Source organism: Panulirus ornatus, chromosome 35, assembly GCF_036320965.1.
Source record: "Panulirus ornatus isolate Po-2019 chromosome 35, ASM3632096v1, whole genome shotgun sequence".
Lineage (NCBI taxonomy): Eukaryota > Metazoa > Arthropoda > Malacostraca > Decapoda > Palinuridae > Panulirus > Panulirus ornatus.
The window spans coordinates 12,864,525-12,886,487 of record NC_092258.1 but is presented as its reverse complement, the minus strand read 5'-3'; the positions used below and the strand labels follow the sequence as shown (position 1 = coordinate 12,886,487).

At 37.4% G+C, this 21,963-nt stretch overlaps 1 long non-coding RNA gene across 2 annotated transcripts; it reads left to right on the top strand.

The window, feature by feature from the left end:
- Positions 1-1,613: 1,613 nt before the first annotated feature.
- On the top strand, positions 1,614-17,206 carry LOC139760170 (uncharacterized). Of its 2 annotated transcripts, none has more exons than XR_011715264.1 (2): positions 1,614-6,684; positions 7,230-17,206. It is a non-coding gene; the product is annotated as an uncharacterized lncRNA (long non-coding RNA). The 2 variants fall into 2 exon arrangements; XR_011715263.1 differs by having other exon boundaries at positions 1,614-6,700.
- Positions 17,207-21,963: the final 4,757 nt, after the last annotated feature.

Below are 21,963 nucleotides of genomic sequence, written 5' to 3'. Positions count from 1 at the left end.
TGCCGGACTTCCCTCACCTTCCTCAGCAACAGTTTTTTTTTTTTTTTTTTTTTTTTTTTTTTTTTTTTTTGAGATGGTAGAATCTCGGGATCCCTAGAATATGATTAAGTGTAAAGTCCTCATATTCTGAAAGTGTACTAGATGCTCATGAAATTCTAGAACTTTTTTTCATACTGGAAAAAGAAAAATAAATACTGTTAATGATAAGCAAATTAGAAAGGCACTTTTGCCCTCATCATTCTTAATGGAAGATTCCGCTGCCTTCATTTCTAAGAGAAAATATGATGGGTTGATTTGTTTTAATTAATGCTATGATGGAAATGCTAGGAAATGCTTTGTTTGATTATATGGTGTTAGTTCCGACTCTCCCATAAACTAATCTGTTAGGTCGATGGACTTTGATGGAGAAGTTAGCTCATAAGATTCTTTTTGATTTAAGGTAATCAAACTTTTTGATGGCATCTTTTGTTTAGGAAATGGATGAAGATTCTATGCCCTTTAGAAAGGATTACACTCCATGAAGGGAAGAGAATAAAGCCACAAGAAATTTAGTAGTCAGGGTATCGATAGACAAGTAGCTGTCTGATAGTTTAACATCTGCAATTTTTCTGTTTAATTCAGTTAATGTGTTTATCTTAAAAGTACAGTGGAGGATGAACCTGAGTTCAAATCCCTTGTTCATATCGGTGAATTTTAGAGATTCTACCATATTTAGTATCTGATGGAATTTTATCACATTTGGTTTCAAAGACTAGCTGATTATGGTCATTGTAATTCCTCTTATGTCTTTGGTGGTGTTTGTAAGTCATTTTGATTCCATATAGAAATCTTTTAGATCAGTATATATAGATGCCAGATGAAATTAAGACAGTAAAAACTTATTGATATTTATTTTCGTACATGTTTTAGCATAAAAACAAAACATCCTTGACAATTGAATCTGGAAGGAATACAGTAAGTCCTTTAAGTGTGATGTATTGTGGAACGTGAAGCTAGCTGAGGAGCATCATGGCTGCTGGAAGACAAAACAACAAAAATACTTACATCACAAGGCAAGATCCCACTTTTTATAGTAAGTGATGATAAAAGTGTATTTGGCAATTTTTCTGTACTTGTTGTATACTAAGTAACAAATGTATCATCAGAAATTATTGTGTTGTTTGTCCAGTACATCGTAAATATTCAGATCATCATAAGACCTTAAAGGCAGTAATAAACTAGGTTGTGTCAGTTATTTATATGGGTGCATAGATTAGAATTAATGAAATTACTTTGTACAGTTGTATCACAATGATAATCAAAATTAAGGGCAAACTAAGGATTTGTGTTGTTAATTATTAGGGTCCTCATATGAAAGAAATGCTGTTATTTGGTGACAGGCTAACTAGTACTACTGAAAATTAGAATTTGGGGTTTCACTGAAATTTTCTATAGCTTGATTGATCCTTTAATTTAGATTTAGATTCTTCAGACATGCAATTCCTTAAATGCTGAAAGGCAGCTTCTTTTATTTTAGTAACTGATCTTCAACTCTGATGAAGAAGCAGGCATTAAATGAAGTTTTTAAGACTGCAGACATGGAGAGTAATGTGTGGTGGGATTTGCAGTAAGTGGTGTTTATTTCATAACTGTGATGTATAGGAATGGTCAGATGCAAGAAATATTTGTTTTCAAAATATCTGAGAATGGTAAGGAGCGGGGTTTTGTAATTGCTTTTTGCTCTCCAGAAAATATGAAGATGGTAGTAAGTTGTAATTTTCATTACAAAAAATACATGTGAAATGGTTAAGATGGATTTCAAGGCACTGAACTTGGGCCTTGGGAATGGTAGCAGATGGAGAGCATTTGTATACACAAGAAAGAGAAAGAATTAATGGAAATGGGAGGAAATATACTTCAGGTGAGCCCCAAATCTTTTGAAAACTGTTGACGATGTGCATGTGAAGCTCAAGAAATACTGAGCCATCTTGTTTCTTCAGTGTAGGTAATAGTGATAGCTTTCTTCTTTTCTTAGCCATATATTTTGTCCATCCATATAGTCTCTTGGATACATTCTCCTCATGTTAATTTGTAATATTTTTGTGATGGGGAAAAAAAATGTTTCCATATTAGACAAGTAGTGGCTTCTCTAAATCTTTAGCAGCTTTCTCTCTTCAACTTGCCTTTACTCTTTTATCTCTTAGACTGTGCAGTTAATCTCAAATGATCCCCCCACCCCCCCTTTTTTTTTCAGAATATATTGACAATGTATGTTCTGTACAAAGTTGGTGACTAAGAGGATTTGTGTCAAGTGGAGGGGACAAGGGGACTAGGTTTTAGATGAAGGAAGGAAAACATCAATGAACTAAGAAATATCCAAAAAAAATTTTTTTTACTCATACAGAATGCAAGTACGGTACCCCAAATTCCATCATTCCATGTAAAACATGGTAATTTTACAGATGACTGCCAAGAGATGAGTGAGATTGTAAGAAAAAGCTGTATGAATCAGTATTCAGTGAGCCAAAAGCCACATTAAAGATAAACAGATTTCTTCCTAAACAGAAAACTCCCTAAGTGTACACAGAGCAGACAGATATCACCCCCTCAACCCAAAATGTTGAGAGGGCCATTGAGAGCATTCCCATGGACTCATCTCTAGGCCTGAACTCAAGGAACTCAGTCTTCATAAACGTAAACTACCTATAGCACGGGCAGGTATCATTTGAACAAAATGTCTTGATTGTGGCATCATTTCCGATAGTCTGAAACTGGCTAACATCACCCAGTTCCATGAAGGTAGACGTAGAGCATACCCAAAAAGCTGTCAACGAGTAGCATTGACATTGTAAATCATTATACATACTCTTAGAAAGAGTCCTAAGAGACAATCTGACCGAATTTATGTAAGTGAGCGTTATTCATAACCCAGGCCAGCATGGTTGGGAAGATCTTGCTTCTCTCTGTTGCCTGACCACTATGATAAGATTATTGAAACTGGAAAACAAAGAAAATACTAACATGATTTACTCAGACTTTGCAGAACCGTTTGACAAATGAGATCATGATGTCATACCACATGAAAATAAAAAAAATGCTAATAACCAGAAAACCTGGGAGATGTATGTAAAACTTCTTAACAAGTTGATTGTAATGTACTTGTGAACCATGCTATCTTCAGTACCCCAGTGGTTAAAAGCTTAAACCCTTAAGGAATTTTAAATTCATTGCTCCTGTTCTTCATTCTTAAGTCTGACATTGATGAAAAACATGAGCTACAGTTTCATATCATCCTTTGCAGATTATGCAAGAGCATGAAAATCACATCAATAGAAGATATGGAAAAGTAACAGTGACATAAATGAAGTTTTGAATTGGGCAACCAAGAATAACATGCTTTTCAATATAGACAAGTTCAAATCCTCAGGTATGGAAAAAGTGAAGAAATCAAAAACAACACAGAATACTGGGTAGACACAGTCATTGTTATAAACCAGTTGAACCAATCCTTAAGTGAACACAACAAAACAGTGGTTGCCTTGTGTAGAAGGATGACAGGCTGGATCCTGCAAACACTCAAGACTTGAGAAGATTCACCAGTGATATTTGAATTGCTAACTCTTTCATGAATTGAATATTATGTTGTAACTTCACTTTACAAGGTGGGCAAATATGCGGAATTGGAAGGTGTCAAGATCTTTTACAGCCCATGTCAATATGATAAAAGAACTAATTACTGGAAACAACTGAAATTCCTGATGCTTTACTCCCTAGAGTGTAGGTGGGAGAGTTTTACCATCATCTATGCATGAAAAATTGTTGAGAGTATGGCTCTAAACTTACAATCAGAAATAATATCCTGGTAGCACAACAGGCGTGGATGACTTTGTGAAATGCTCCCTTTGAAATCCAGTTGTGCATTATGCACAAAAAGAGAGAACGCTGTGAAGATCTAGGGCCCAAGAATCTTCAACTCCTTGAGAGCAACCATCAGAAACAGAATTGATGCACAATGAAGAAGTTTGAGAGTGTACTGGTTGAGTACCTACAAAGTGCACCAGACCAGTCAGGCTGTGGGAGCTGTTTAGGCCCGAGTGTTGGGGCTTCTAACTGGTAGGTTGACCAACAACCTAATTCAGCAGCCTGGACTCGCCTGGGGTGTGGGAATGAAGACCCCAGAAGACACCCAGGTATTCACCAAGGGAAAGACCATATTGGAGTTGGGAAATGAAGTGAAAAAGATTGTGAGTACTGTGGTCCTGAACATGCAGGAGTTTGAAATGCATACACAGGATTGATTAGATTGGAGTGATGTGTTGTACAGGAGGGGATGTGCTGTCAATGCCTTGAACCTGGGCATATGAAGCCATGGGAATCCACAGAAAAGTTTGTGGAGCCTCATTGTGGAAAGGGCTGTGGTTTCAGTGCATTATGCTTGATAGAGAATGGATGTGATCAAATGAGGTCTTTCTTCATGTTTCTGGCACTATCTTGCTAGCATGAAGAATGGTGAACAGAGATGAAAGAAAAAAGTATATTGTTATAACACAGAAGTAAAGGAAACCCTTAAAAAGTAGTTTACTTATCTCGATAATGGTGTCTAGTGTCTGGGATTTTGGTGAAACTTTTGTTGTTGCTGTTGATATCTCTAAAGTGTTTGATGGAACATGACGTAGGTATATGCTTTCTAAATATCCTTCCTCTGGTTTCACTGCTTTTCTTTATTCTCTAATGCATAGTGTCCTTTCTGGTGATTCCATTAACAGTAGTTGTTGATGGAGCTATTTTTCCCTTCCTACTGTATCATTGGTGATGCTCCTCAGGGTACTGTCCTATCACCTGCTGTCATTCTTCTCTCATTAAATGTTCTTCCTCCCTTTCCTTATGTCACAGTGCTGCTTTTTCTCTATTCTGTGGATGATATTTTGGCCATTGTTTTAATGAGTTGTCTGCATGTGTTCCCACCCCCAGGGTTTGAATCTGTGACATGTGTTTAGTTGCTGCTTCCCACAGTTTTTTTTTCTCTGGAGTCCAACCTGTCAGGGATTAGCTGTTATGATTTCTCCTTCCTTTGAACAGTCAGTCTATAGAATGCTCTTCCTTCTTTTGTCTTTCTTCATATGACCTTTCTTCCTTTAAGAGTCAGAGTATAAACACTTGCAGAGCCTGGATAGACTTTTACATTTTTTCCTTTTGCCTTTTTTTTTTTTTTTTCTTTTACCTGAGTTGGGCTTAATTGGAATGTTTTGCTTGTGCCATGTTGGTCACAATAGAAAAATTAAGGTTGATCAACAAACCTCTCAGACAAAAAAGAAGTCTGGGTAGATTGATTGCCAGTGCGTGAAAAGGACTTGAGAGTCATTGTTTTTCCTAACCTGTCACAGAGTCCTACAGTAGGAGACTGTAAGGGAGACAAACTGTTTCTGGGAAAAATCAGAATTGCTCTCAAGTGTATAAGGAAATATTTATTAAGCTGTCCCTAACCTACACAAGACCAGAACTAGAGTTTGGTTTTCAAGTTTGGTCACTTCATCTAAACAAGCACATAGAGCTAAGTTTCAAGTATATGGATAAGACAATATTTAGTGAGCTGTTCCTGTCCTACTTAAGACCAAATCTAGAATATACATTTCAAGTTTTGATCACCTCTTTTATAGAATTATATAGACCTAATAGAAAATGTCCAAAGAAGGGCAACAGAGATAGTGTTGGAGGATCATGATGTAGTGCAGTTCAATATAAGAATTTTGATGTAGCGTGGGCACCTCGAGTATTCCCATCTTTCATTACTACACGAGCTGTTGTAGTATGTAATACGAGGCAGCTGGTTGCACACTGTGGGTTTCTTGTAAGGTTTGGTCACTGTACTTAAACTCATAGAACTAATTTTCAAGTACATGGGTAAGGCAATGTATATAAAGAAGCACATAGAACTAATTTTCAAGTACATGGGTAAGGCAATATTTAGCGAGCTGTTCCTATCCTATTTAAGACAAAACTTGAATATTCCTCTCAGGTTTGATAACCACACTTAAAGAATCATGTAGAGCTGATAGAGAAGGTCCAAAGGAGGGCAACAAAGATGGTGCATTAGGATTTGTGTATAGTGCAGTTTGATATAAGATTTTTGGTGGTGTGGGCACCTTAAGCATTCCCATTTTTCCATTACAACACGAGCTGTTGTGGTACATAGTGGACTCCTGTGGTGTAGTGGTTAGCGTTCCTGACCTTGGTGCATTCACGGGCTGTCCAGAGTCGAGTGCATAGGTTCGAATCCTGGTTGCAGCAGTTGTTCCAAAGTCAACCCAGCTGTGAGTAAAGATTGACAAAGAGGATATATGTGTCAGAGGTGTAGGGAACAAGAAGCATGAGACCAAATTGGAGGTGGAAGGATGGAGTGATTGGGGCCTGAACATAACAGGAGGGTGAGAGGCATGCAAGGAATAAAGTGAATTGGAACGATATGGTATACTGGGGCCGATGTGCTGTCAATGGACTGAACCAGGGCATGTGAAACATCAAGGGTAAACCATAGGAAGGTCTGGAGCTGTGGTTTTGGTGCATTACACATGACAGCTAGAGACTGAATGTAAATGATTGTGGTCTTTTTTGTCAGTTTCCCTGGCAATACTTTGCTGAAGCAGGGGGTAGCGATGCTGTTTCCTGTGGGGCAGGGTAGCGCCAGGAATGGATGAAGGCAAGCAAGTATGAATATGTACATGTGTGTACATGTATATGTCTTTGTATGTGTATGTATATGTTTGTATATTTGTGTATGTTATGCATATGGTTGTGTATGAGCATATATGTATATATACGTGCATATGAGTGGATGGGCCTTTTCTTTGTCTGTTTCCTGGCGCTACCTCACTGACACAGGAAACTGTGATCAAGGATGATGATAATTTTTTATTATTATAATTATACTTCATTGTTGTTCTGCATCAACAAGGTAGTGCCAGGAAATAGATGAAGAGTGGCCCGCCCATTCACTCACACATGCATATATATATACATAAATGCCATACATGCCCATATACATGCATGTACATATCAACATATACATACATATACATACACAATAATGATAATAATAATAATCATAATAATGATAATGATGATAGTAATAATAATGATAATGATAATGATAAAGATAATAACAATAATAATAATGATAATGATAAAGATAATAACAATAATAATAATAATTGAAATTGCCACACTTATACACATTTGCCCTCTTGAACCAGTCACTACTGTGCTACGTCATCCAGCGAATATTCCTGCTACAAAGGAGCCTGTTCAAGAGACTGTTTGAATTTGAGTGTGGGTCTAGCACTTCAGAAGTTGTTCTTTGTCATGATGTTAATGAGAGTATCATCTGCACTATGAATTAGGAAAGCCTTTTCCCAGCCATCTATTTTGAAGATGGAGGATTCTAATCCTTATGACCACTTAACATACAAAAATAAATGTTCATGCCAAGATTTATGAAAAATGTGTTTATTCTTATCATATCAAAGATTATGCTAAAAAGAGTGCAGAAAACAAATACAGGAGTAAGTTTGGTTCATGCCCAACTGCAAATTTACAGGGATAAGTATTATGTAATCGTCCAGCTCACACTGCTACATAGACATTAAGATATAAGCTTGCTACAGAGTAAACATTAACTTTTAGCATTTGTATGACTTTATGAAATTTATTGCTATATTCACTTTCATATATCTCACTGAGTTTTTTGTATTATGATTAAAAAACTACCTTGTTCATAGAATTTAATGTAATACAATATAATGTGACATGTGGATAGCATCATCTTGGAAGGATCACATGGTGTGCAGCCAACAGCTAGCAAGGCAAGTGATTTCTTAAGTATACTCTGTTTAACTTCCCAGTTTTATCAGCATATTTCATTTTGAGAGAAGAAAAGAAAAATATTTGAATTGAATATTATTACTACGGCAGTAGCGCATGACAAAGTATGAATAAACTTCGATAGTTTTAATAAAATTGAATTTTTTTTATCTTATAATCCATGCTTATCTTGCTCATTACATCCTCCCTATCATCCAATATCCTAACCTGCTACGGAGATGGAAAGAATGGCTACAGCACCACTTCTTGCTGCACAGAACGCACGTCACCACCACCTCACTTCACCACTCACCTTGCACGACTCCTGAATAAGTGTACTGCCCTAATTCATGTACAAAAACAATACATGGCTTTGGAATTATTCAATAGGTTCTTGACTTCTGCACACTGAGAATGAATAACATAAAGCACAATGTTAAGAATAATGCTGTACCCGAAAAATGGATGTTACAACTGTGTTTTCTTTAGGACGTTTTTAGTTCAGGGAGCCGAGTGGTCGATTGTCTTAACATCAGTGCGTCTCACTTCGTGAATTATGTAGTAAATTTTTCCTTTGAATTTTTTAATGCAGTGCTCTTCAGTATGTTCTTACCTAATGCATATCCATAAAAAGTATAGGAAAACTTATATATCACCTGGAGTTACATCACTTGTTTTCATAACTTTTGCCTTTCACTCATTATAAGGTAAATTGTATTCTTTTATATATTTTTATACAAAATTAATTTAAGTAGGTTTACTGTAATTCATGACTGATGTATTGATTTATTAAGAATTACACTGTAACAAAGATACGGGAATTATAAGTGCACTGTGAAGAGCGTTTCCAGTTCATGGAGGGGAGTGCGGAGCAGTCATTTTAGAGCTGAAACTGTGCATCTTACTCTGTAAATGATACTGTAAATTGTATTCTTTATATGTTTTTCTTCATATTTCAGTAGGTCAATAACTTAAATGAATTCATTAGTGTATCTCTTTATATATCTGAAGCCCATTCCCTTCATGAACTCTATCAAGGGGTTGGCCACTGTAAATGAGTCTCCATAGCTGGGGAACTTCAGTGCTGCTGCTTAGCCTTTTGTGCCTAACCTTTAACAGGCCACTGACAGAGGGCAACTCTAGCATAGTGTTTCCAGTGTTTCATCTGCTTAAAATAAGATATATATTTAGAAAAAAGTGGAAATGGGTTTTACAGTGAAATGTTTGCAGTTTGGATAGGCAAGGCAAGGTGATTGATGAGATTTAAGTTGAAAACATTCTGTGTTTTTTTGTTGAATGTTTTGGTATAGAAGTAGTATTAGTATGAACATGAGGTAGAAGTAGTAGGTAAGAATGTTAGGTATGAGTTATAGGTTGAATATTAGTTAGAGGTCGTCGGTAGTTACATCACATAGGAGCCTCTGGAAACAATGTTAGAGTTGCCCTCTGCCAATGGCCTGTTAAGGATGAGGCATTAAAGGTGAAGAAACAGCTCTGGGTTTCACTAGTTATGGGAACTTTTGCTGTGACCATCTCCTTAGGGAACTCCCAGAGGAAATGGGCATCAGTAATATAGATAGTCATACTGTCATACATATTCATCATTTCCTGCATTAGCGAGGTAGTGTTAAGAACAGAGGATCGAGCTTAGAGGGAATATCCTCACTTGGCCCCCTACTGTATATGATTAGATATGATAATTTTTCTAAATAGGTCTCGACACTAGGTTGTTAAGTGATAAGAACTTACTCCTGAAAAATGTAATGCAAAACCTTACCTAGCCTGAACCAGAGTTCTGAAGAAATGTGGAGGTTACAGATATGCATAACGTGCCTATCATTTTCTGTGTATGTTGCATATGGTTTTCATTGGTTGGAAATTTTTTTGAGTATTAATTGGTACATTATTTCCATTATGTACAAGATGTTTTGTGTACTTTTTGTTTTCCATAATCCTTAACCCTATATTTACTTGGAAATGGGTTAGTGATATAGTGTGATTTGCTAATGTGCAAACCTTTTTGATATTTATTATATTTATTATGCTTGATTGTTGTTTCCTGCATCAGTGAGGTTGTGCCAGGAAACAGACGAAGAAAGACCCATCCACTCCTATACATATATATACACAGATATCTACATATATACACATGTACATATTCATACTTGCTTGCCTTCATCCATTCTTGGCACCACCCTGCCTCACAGGAAACAGTATCATCATCCCCTACATCAGCAAGGTAGCACCAGGAAAACAGACCAAAAAAAAAGGCCACATTTGTTCTCACTCAGTCTCTAGCTGTCATTTGTAATGCACTGAAACCACAGCTCCCTATCCATATCCAGGCCCCACTGACCTTCCCATGGTATACCCCAGATGTTTCACATGTCTTGATTCAGTTGATTGACAGCATGTCAACCCCAGTATACCACATTCTTCCAATGCATTATATTCCATGTGTGTCTCTCACCCTCCTGCATTTCAATCCCCAATCTCTCAAAAATTTTTTCTCCATCCTTCCACCTCTAATTTAGTCTCCCGTTTCTCCTTGTTTCCTCCACCTTTTCCCACTCATCCTCTCCAAATGTCCAAAACCATTTCAAAACACCCTCTTCTGCTCTTACAACCACTCACTTTTTATAACCACACATCTCTCTTACCCTTTCTTTAATTTATCAATCAAACCATCTCACGCCATGTATTCCCTGCTTGATGTAGAAGGCGACTAAAGGGGGCAGGAATAGGCGACTGGAAACCCTCCCCTTCTTGTATTTCAATTACTAAAAGTGGATGTGTTTTTATAACTTGTTTTTTGCTATATCATGCCTCTACCGTACCACAGTTAAGAGTGCTTTAGGGAAAGGCAAAAGGCTTTAGATTTGCCCACCTTGGAGGAGAGAAGAGAGGGGTGAACATTTTTTCAAGAGGTATAAGGATAGTGCAACCAGAAGACAGAGCACAAAATTAAGCAAGAAACCTGTTAAAAAGATGTTAAGAAGTAAAAAAAAAAAAATTTTTTTTTTTTTTTTTTTTTTTTTTTTTTTTTTTTTTTTTTAGGAATAGTAGGTGAATGGATTGGAATGATAAGAGGACTTACAGATATTATTATTGAAGTTGTATGATAGTAGAGAATGTTTAGTAGATGGGCCCTATAAGTGTAAAACTGCTAGTACAGAATGAATAGGTATAATACACACGCTTTTTGATCTATATGAATGACTTGCTTGAAGGTATAGACTCCTACTTGAATATGCTAGCAGATAATGCTAATGTTATGAGGGAGAGCAAGAAGTATTGTATCAGCTTACTAAGGGCCCTAAACAGACTCCAAAGTTAGTCTGATATACGATTCATGAAATTCAACCCAAGCAAATGTAAAGTGATGAGGATGGAACAAATAGAAAGGCCTCAATATGATAATTATATAGCAGGAAATAAGCTTCAGAATTCTGTGTATGATAAGGACCTAGGAGTCTCATCCCTAACCTGTCATCAGATTCTCAAGAGAATAGCTTCCTAGTATATGGATAAGGAAATACTTAGCAAGCTGTTCATATCCTATGTAAGGCCAAAATTAGAATATGCTTCTCATATTTTGTCTGCATTTAAAGTAGCACAGAGCTGATAAAGAGAAGATCGAGAGGAAGGCATCAAACATGGTTCCTGGATTAACAAGGCAGAGTTACAGGGAAAAGCTAAAAGCCTTTATGTTTGCCCACCTTTGAAGAGAGAAGAGTGAGGTTGCCATGATCACAAACTTTGAATTTTGAAACACTGATGATGTGGAAAGGAAGCAAATCTTCAGGAGGTGGGGATAGAACATCCATAAGACTTAACTGAAATTAAGCAGAGCACTTGTTAAAAAGGCTGTAAAGAAGTACTTTCATTATATAAAAGTGGTGGATGTATGTAATGGAATGACTGCAGACATGGTAAATGCAGACCATATATGAATTTAAGGGGTATGATAGAGAATTTTCTTCATGATTTTAAAACTCCCTCCCCATATGATACAAATAGATGATTACACTCACAGACAGACCTACAAATAGATGATTACACTCGCAGACCTCTGCCCCTCCCCCCCTTTTTTTTTTTTTCAAGTTTTTTATGTGGCATGGGCAAAATGCCCCAAACAGGGACCATCTCAGATGAAGGAAAACAAGTAAAAGAAAAGAAGTAGAAAGGCTCTGCAGGTGTTAGTAGACCTGACTTTAAGGTTTAAAGGTTAATAGAAATAAAGATGAAAGGAGAAAGAGAATTCTACAGCTTAGCTGTTAAAAGGAAGGAGGAAGCATTGTAATAGCCATTCTGTGAGTGGCCCATCTATTTGCTGAGACTGGGGAAGCCAGCCAAATGTATGCCTTAGGTCAAATCCTTGTCGATAGGGACACATGGAGACACGAGAAGAGTGGTCAAATGATACCACTAGATCAGAGAGAGGAGCAGCAGCATCATGACGTACAGAAAGGTTTGTTGAGGAGAGGTGATGTTGGAAGAAATAGAGATGGAAGGCTTTTGATTTCTCTTTGGGTATAAGAGAGGTGGAGGAAATCATCCCAGATGTGTGAACAGTACTTCATACTGGGGTGATTAAGATCCTTTTAGGCCATAGAATGAAGTAGCTGCTCATAGGAAATAATTGCAGTACCTGCAAAAAACAAACCCAGCTTTTGGAAACTCAACTTTGTGATCTTCATTACATGGGGTTTCCTAGGTAGAATGAAGAATATGGTTATGTCCAACATATTTTGTTATTACAGGGTTGAATTGTGGTGTTTTGAAACTGAACAGAGGGAAATTAATTGTTCTTAGAGACTAGTGAGATAATTTGTTTTAGCAGTATTAGATTTAACAAGATTACTGCTTCATTCTGAAATGCTTCATGTCTGAATTGAAAGTGAAGATAAGGTTAGTATGAGAAAGAGAATGAGTTTGAGGAGAAGGAAGGGAGGGAAAGTGTGTTGAAATGAATTAATTGGAATCATAAGTATAAGGGTGAATAGGGTTTGAAGTAGAAGAGAGAGACAAAGAGAAGAGAGTAGATGATATGGCATATTCATGAGAGAGACCACTGTTAATAGGATAGAGGGGGAAGCATTTCATAGATAAGTGTTGTAATTGAACTGTCAGAGAGAAAATAGTACAATAAGGGAACAGAGAAGCAGAAAAACCAAAGGAGTTGAGAAAGTGAAAGCTATGCAACACCCTGGCTTTGGAAGTGTTGAGGTCACAGAAATTTTTTACCAAAATCCCTGAAGAAGAGGACTTGAAAGTGAGTCACATAGGAAAGGTCACCAGTAGACCTTCCACTGCAAAATCCTTGCTGGTGATCAGAAAGTAGAGAATTAGATTTAACTAGGTCTCGCATAAATATATGTTGCATGGTATTGGGAACCTTTCACAAGTCCACAATTTCTACTCTTGCATTATGACATATTTCAGCTGATCTGCAGTGATGGCATGAGGTGTTTAAGGCCTACATGTACAACAAATACACACAATTCTTCAGTTACTTTTGAACCATGGGATAGGGAAGATGGTAAAGCAGGAGGCATAGTGTAAATGACATACATCTTTGTTTAATGCAATAAGAAGATTAGTATTCCAGATGATAGATAGATTATTTTTGATGAAAAGACTGAGATTGAGTGTAGAATGGCAGAAGGTGAGAGCAAATGACAAGAGGGAAGTGGGTAAGTAATGGGATGTTTTTAAGGAAGCTGTGATGACGTGCAAAAGATGCATGTTCCATGAGAAAGGTGGGAGGTGGGCAGATTAGAAAGGGTAGCGAGTGGTGTGATGAAGAAGTAAAGTCGGTAGTGAAAGAAAAAAAAAGGCATTTGGACGATACTTACATGGAAGGAGTGCCAGTGAATGGGAGATGTACAGAAGAAAGCGGCAGGAGGTCAAGAGGAAGCTGCAAGGGTTGAAAAAGAAGGCAAATGAAAGTTGGGGTGAGAGTGTCATTAAACTTTAGGGAGGATAAAGAGATGCTTTGGAAAGAGGTAAATATTGTATGAACAATGGTACCATGGGTGAAGGGTGCAAGTGGGGAAGTCATAACAGGTAGTGATGAGTGAGGAGAGTGAATGTTTTGAAGGTTTGTTGAATGTGTTTGATGATAGTGAAGGTTTGTTGAATATGATTGATGATAAAGCAGCAGATATAGGGTGTTTTGGTCTGGGTGGTGTGTAAAGTGAGAGGGTCAGGGAGAATTGTTTGGTTAAGAGAGAAGAGGTGGTAAAAGCCTTTTGGAAGATGAAATCTGGATGGTACTGCAGTTGGATTTATAAAGAAATGGGGTGACTGTGTCATTGATTGGTTGGTAAGGGTACTCAATGTATGTATGGATCATGGTGAAGTGCCTGAGGATTGGTGGAATTGCATGTATGGTGCCATTGTACAAAGTCATAGGGGATAAAGGTAAGTGTTCAAACTACAAAGGCATAAGTTTATTGAGTATTCCTGGAAAATTGTATGGGAGGATATTGATTGAGAGGATGAAGCCATGTACAGAGCATCAGATTGTCGAGGTGCAGTGTAGTTTCAAAAGGGGTAGAGGATGTGTGGATCAGGTTTTGCTTTGAAGAATGTGTGAGAAATCTTTAGAAAAACAGGTGGATTTGTTTGTGGCATTTTTGTGTATGTATGTTTGATATTGATGTGTATGTATACGTATGTGTATGGGCGTTTATGTGCATATGAGTGGATGGGTCATTCTTCGTCTGTTTCGTGGTGCCACCTGGCTGAGGTGGGAAATTGCAATCAGTGACAATAAATTAATGAATAATTTAAAAAAAAGACTAAGTGCATCTCAGTTCTATAAACAGGGTCACGTCAGTTAAGATATATCATCACTGTGTGGTGCCTCCCATTAGTTTTTATTTATTTTTTTGTTCCTTCTCGGGAAAGTTGAGGCCTATTTCACTTGTTTCATCGTTGTTTTCAGAATCTTATATGATAGAAGTTATGGAGACTTTTGCCATCGCTGCCCCTTTGAGGGAGTTCCCACATGGAACCGGCATCAGTGATATAGATAGATGATAAATAGATAGTTATTCATTTCATAATAGAAATATTTTTCCTTTACCTGAAAAACACCCTGTTTTTTGAAAGCTCATGAATTTTAAATGCCTGCGTAAGGGTCAAAGAGAATTTCAAAGACTTTGGAAATTGTAGAAGTAAGCATTGGGATCATGTTTGGAGGGGTAAGGGCAGTGTCTTTCTTTAGGTATGGGCTGCATTTGAGCGTACTTACAAGAGGAAGGAAATGTCTGGTTTTTAGTTGGGTGAAATAGGGGAGCAAGTATTGGAGCTAGCTCGGAGCTCTACTCCTTTAGGATATGGCGTGTGTTCTTTGGGTGGAGAAGGGGTTGGAGGATTAGGGCCGGAAGAAAAATCATCCAAAGTTGATAAAGAGCATAATAAAGTACCCAAAAGATTGGTTCATATCAGTTAGAGAGTTAGTGATACAATGATCTGGTTGTACAGGAGGAGGAAAGATTGAATATCAGAAGTTATTTTTTATGTTTATAGTTAGACCTAAAATACTTATGTGAAGAAATTGCATTAGAATTTTCTTATGAGAATGTGCTTTACATAATGGAGAACAGTTTTGTAGCATATCCAAGCAGAAATGAAAGTTTGTATTTAGGGTATTGTGTTCAGCAGAACATAAGGCATCCTGTCTACCAAAGCATAAAAACCTAGAGAGAGTTGGTATGATAACCATGTGGGGATGACTGTTGAGTTCTTCCAGAGTGCCAAATTTTGCATTTAAAGGGGATAAAAGATGGGTTTGCTCAGTTAGAGGAGTTAGAAATAAGACTGTGGCCAGAGGGTCATAATTGGGAAGCCAATTTGTAATTATAGTGTGAGGGTCCTGAAGTGAAAAATGGAGGTTATGTGTTGGAGGAGTGGTCACAACAGTTAGGAACATGTGGTGTCAATGGTTACCTTTTCTAGATCATTAAAGGGAAAAGTCTTGAGCACAATGCTCACTTAGTTTTAGGATTTTCTTTACACATAATATACTAATCACACTACATGCACATGTATTTTCTTTGTATTTTTGCATATTTATGTATTCTGATATATTTATGAATGAATAAAAAGGAAAAAATAGTTGTCTTATCGGTGGGAGAGGAAATTGAAGCATGCGTAATATACACCTTTTATGATAGATGTAGGCATCTGAAATTTTCTTTGCTGTGGCATAAGAATTTTAATGACATTAATGGATAAGTGTTGTAATCAAACATTTGCTGGAAACTAAGGTGAGGGCAGGAACTGTTGCATCAGACACTTGACAGTATCAGCAACAAACCATGCATCATCAAATGATGATAATAGATTAAGGGCTAACCTGTTTTTAGTAATGTCTTTTGGTTTGTACACTTTTACCTCTTGTTTCATACCATAATTGACAGCCTCAGTGGCCTTTCCATGATGAATTCACTGCCTCCAGGATTTAGACATTCCTCCACACATTCACCAATATTTCATAACAGTATCCTCTTGCTACTGCTTTTTGTCTGTGGTTGTGGACAATCTTGTCTCGCATAAGCTGTATTCCTAGTCTGAATGTAAAAGCTTTGAAGTTTTCCACAGTTGCTTTTTATGAAAAACAAAGTTTTGTCTATTAAAATTTTAGGTACTTATACAGTGCCTTTACTTTCTTTACATTATTAAAACCAGTTGGCTTTGTCAGTTTACAGTGCAGCATGTGTGCACAAACATTGAAAATGTTTGCAGAGGAGTGAAGAAATGATGCAGGGAATAGTATGATTATGTGCTTTTGCATAGATCTTTATAATATGATACTGAAATAGCATGACAGGACTAAATACCTCTCAACTTTTCTCTATTACACCATATGCCAGTTTGGCAGTCCTTTTGTTCATACTTCCCATATCTGTACATTTCTGCAGCATCATTCTTTCATCCATTCACATGTTTTTTGCTTAATTACTAAATTCTTCATAAACATATCATCCATCCAGCGTTTTCGTACATATGTATTTAACTGTCATGTTTTTACCATAACATGTCTTAGGTTCTTTTACTCACCTTTTTTTGTTCAACATTTAGCATTTATAACTCGGTCATCACCTAATTAACATAACTTGTTTCTTGTGCTTTAATTGAATATCTGTTGATCAATAAGTGGTATATACTTATAAAAGTCTCAGCTATCTGTCCCTGGCAGGTGCTGTGCAAATTTACCACAGTAATTAAAGTTTTCATGTTCAGTGACTGTAGGACATGGGCTGTGTTTGAGTGCATGCTTTATACTTTATAAGTAGAGTAAAATTTTATGTGAGCTTTGTACTTGACTGTGAAATTAAATATGAATACACATATTAATGTTTTTGGTATTTTCCTTTCCATTCTTGCTGTCAATTTTTTTTAATGCTGTCAGGTTTGTTGATTTCATATTCACTCCTGGGATATATGTTGGTGTCAGAGTGCCAAGCATAAGTGTACTAGATATGAAAGAAATGGAGAATTAATCAAATTGAAATGGAATTAACTGTATTTTGGCAGTACCAAGATTGAGATAGATTCCATAACTCACCTTTTTTATCAAAGAATTTTTTATGCTTTCACATTTATCTTCCTTAACCATTTCTTTATTTGGCAAATTGAGTAAATGCGCCACAGATTTTGATTTTACTTTTTAATGATATGCACATTGCATGAGTTTACAGTTACAGATGATAATCCTGTGGTTAGTTGCTGTGTTTACTTTATTTACTTGAATGTAAGGGTAGAAGGTGTAATTATTTAGAAGCTGATGATACAGAATGTCATGGAGATTTTAGACCATTTTTCTTAACAGTAATCTATGGAGGTTGGTTTTAGAAATCATATTACAGTTATAGATGATATCCCATTATGCTTTTGTACAGTAGTTGCTTTTTTTATTACTGGTTACATTATATATGTTAATTATTTGGTTATTCATTTTCTGACGGTTCATGCAGATCTGCAGAAGTTAGGCTAAATCTGATCTTTTTGCCTAATTCAATATTCAGCCATAAAAAGTTAGAAAAATGGCTCTGAAATTGCTCTTTGGTCTGAATTTAAACTATAGGGTCTGAAAGTAGGTACAAAAGATAATTGCAAGAAATTCATCCTTTTTTTTCTTCAAGCATTGTATTAGATGAGTTTCAGACTGGAGGTAAAAATAAAAAGTGGATTGCAAGAGATGAAGGATTATTAGTGCTTTTGCACTTGCCTTTGAGAAGAAATATCACAAGAGCTCAGGTATTAATGATGGGCAATTTAGATACAAAAGTTATGAATGAGGCAGTTAAGGGTATAACTGGGAGGTATGGTGTATTTAGTTATGTGAATGGAATTGGTGGAACAGATTGTGGAGTTGTGTGCTGTAAAAGAGCTGGTGATTGGGAATACCTGGTTGAAAAGAGAGACATATACAACCATATTCATGTGAGTAGAAAGATGGTTAGTTGGCATTATTAGATTACATGATGATTAATAGGCATGAAAAAGAGAAACTCGTGGATGTGCAGAATTGGGCACCTGGTCAGATGTATGATCGTTACTTGGTAGATGTTAGGAGTGAAGATATGTAGTTTTTGGAAAAGAAGAAATTATATGGTTGAGAGAAGAATGGTGAATCAAGTGAAATTGGAAAAGAGACCTGTCTGAAGAAATACCAGTGGAGATTGAGTAGAATTTCAAAAGTTAAAGAGTAAATGAAGCTAGGGAGTTGGTAAGGAATGGGAGATATATTATAGAGTAGTGGTACTGGCATGTGTGAGAGATGTGTGTCGCATGTGTGAAGTGGGCATGTGCAATGCACCAAAACCATAGATCTCTGTCCACAAGCTGGCTCCGCAGACCTTTTTCCATGGTTTACCTCAGCCACCTCACATACCCTGTTCTCTGGTTCAGTCCATTGACAACACATCAAAACTCTTTATGTGATATCATTCCAGTTTACCCTATCCCCTGCATGTTCAGATCTTGATTACCTAAAATCTTTTTAGCTCCATCCTTCCATTGCTAATTTGGTCTACCCCATCTTGTTCCCTCCATTCTCACATGTATATCCTCTTTGTTAACCTTTCCTCACTCATTGTCTCCACATATCCTACCCTTTTACACACCCTCTTCAGATTTCTTAGCCAAACTTTTGTGGTTCTACTGTTCCTGCACTTTTCTGTTCTGATGGTACTGTAGCTGTGTCTCCTGCTGACAAAGCAAAACTCTTTGATTTCTGTTTCTCCTTTTAACTCCACCTTGGATAACTCTTAACTTTCCTTCATGCCCGATGCCCTTACTAATCCTTTGCCTCTTCCTGTAATCTTTTTTGACTGCCAGAAAAGTGCTTCTTTCTCTTAGCACAGGCAAGGCTTACGGTCCTAATGGTATCCATACCTGTGTAATGAAAGAGTTTGCCTTTGAACTTGTACCTTTGCTTGCTGGTCGTTTCCATTTCTGTTTAGAAACCAAAACTTTAACATCTTAGAAACATGCTTTGACACATCTCATTCCCAAGAAGGGTGATCGTTCTGACCAATCTAACTATCATCCTATTGCTTTGTCATCTTCCATTTCTAGAGTCTTTGAATCCCTCCACAACTCCCATGTCCTTAAACACCTCAAAAATCTGCCCTCTCTGATTACCAGCATGGCTTCCATAAGGCGAGATCCACTTGTGATATTCCTTCCTATCTTACATATGTCAGGTCATCACCCCTGAAAGACTTTGGGGAGTCATATCTAGTTGCCTTTGACATATCTAAGGCTTTTGAGAGGGTCTGGCATTGGGGTCTCATTTCTAATCTCTCTTTTGGCTTCCCTCCCTCACTTTGCTTCATGATATCTAGCTTCCTCTCATGCTGACCTGTCTCTGTCATTGTCAGTGTATAAGCCTCCCCTCTTTTCTCTGTCAACAGTGGTGTCCCTCAAGGTTCTGTTCTGTTCCCTACACTTTTTTTCTTTTTTTTAATGATTTCCTCCACAAATAATCCATTACACTCATACACTGATGACTCAACACTGCATTCATCCACATCTTTCAATTCTGCTCCCTTTTCTATCACTTGATCTGCATCTCGTCTTGACACAGCTTCCTTAGTAAACTCAGACTTGGACGGGATAGCTTGGTGGGGTACACAAAATATTGAGAAGTTTAATGCCTCCAAGACCTAATTTCTACCCATCTCTGTATCAAAAACTCCTCACAACTCTTGTCTCTCCTTTTGATGGTTCTGTAATTCCACCTCTTGACTAAATGAACATACTTGGTATAACTGTAACATCCTCTTTCTTGGGTGTCTGTTTTAGATGTTGAAACTTCTCTTCTGAACAGTTGCTCCATGTATACAAAGGTTGACGTCCTTTTATGGAGTACTGCTCTCACATTTAAGGTGGTTCTAGCTCCATATCCTTACTTGACAGAGTTGAGTCAAAGGCAATCTGACTATAAAATGCCCCAGGCTAACTTCCAAACTTGACCTTCTTGCCTTACACTGCAATGTTGGTTCACTTTCCCTCTTCTATAGGTATTACTTTGGTTTTTGCTCCCAAGAGCTGGCTGCTTGTGTTCCCCTACCACTAGCTAGACCACACAATACTCAGCAAGCTGCTGCTGCATCAAATGATTATTGTGTGGCCATTGGTAACTCGAGGGTGGGCAGTTTTGATACCTGGTTCTTTCCCTACACGTTGAAGCTTTGGATCTCTCTACCATCTTACGTCTTTCCCAATAACTTTGACCTGGCACATTTCAAAACACAGGTCTTTCTCTCTCTCAAAAATTTGTAAATACTTTCCCTTTTCTTTCTCCATTTCTTAATTCTATATTTCAATTATCTGAAATTTTGTCTGTAACTGGAGCCTTCTACTTAAGAGACAGAAGTACCACACCTCTCTCTTACCCCTTTTATTACTTACTTGATCAAAGCAACTCGCACCACATATTGTCCCCAACCATTTCATTTCCAGCTCATCCATCCATCTTCCTATGCACATCCTCACTATGGCCCATGTCTTGAATCGGCATAATGTCATTGGGACAGCAACATCTTTAATCATTCCCATTTTTTTCCCTTCCATATAATGATCTCTTGCTCCACAGTCCTTCCAGAGCTTTTATCACATCACCCACTTTATGACACACTTCTGCTTTCATGGTTCTATCCAATGCCATGTTTACTTCCAGGTCTTTTCCTCCATTTTTTTTCTGTAAACTCACAGCCGGACTAACCTGTCCCTTGATGCTGCAACACCTAATAACTTTGCTTTTATTCACTTTTACTCTCCAGTTCCTTCTTTCATACACACTTCCAAACTCAGTCACCAATGTCTGTAGTTTCTCAGTCAAATTTGTCACCGATGCTGCAGCATCAGCAAAAAACTACTGACTCGTTACCCAGGCCTTTTCATCCCCTACAGTCTGCATGCATGCCCCTTTCTCTAAATTTCTTGCTTTTATCTCCCTTACCACCCAATCAATAAACAAATTATACAGCCATGGTGACATAAGACACCCCTGCTGCAGACCAGCCTTCAATAGGAACCTCCAGCCTCCTCCCTTCTTACACTTATACCTATCTTACAGCCTTAATAAAACTTCTTTACTGCTCCTAGCAGTTTTCCATCCATGCCATTTACTCTAAGACCTTCCACAAGGTATTATCTATTAACCATATCATGTGCTTTCTCCAAATCCATAAATGCCACATACAAATCCATCTGTTTTTTGAAGTTTTCTCATTCTTGAAAGCAAACACCTGATCCACACAACCTTTACCACTTCTGAAACTATGCTGCTCTTCCCCATTTTGATGCTCTGTACATTCCTTCACCGTCTCGGTCACTACTCTCCTGAACAGCTTATTAGGTACACTTGGCAATCTTATACCTGTGTACTTTGAATACACACCTTTATTCCCCTTGCATTTATACGTTGGCACAATACATAATATCTGCCAATCCTCAGGTACATTATCATGATCCTTGCAAACAATGCAAATCCTAACTAACCAGTCAACAATACAGTTGCCTCCTTTCTTGATAAATTCAACTGCAGTACCATCCACATGCCACAAATTGTATTATGTAAGGCTTTCACCACTTCTCTCTTTC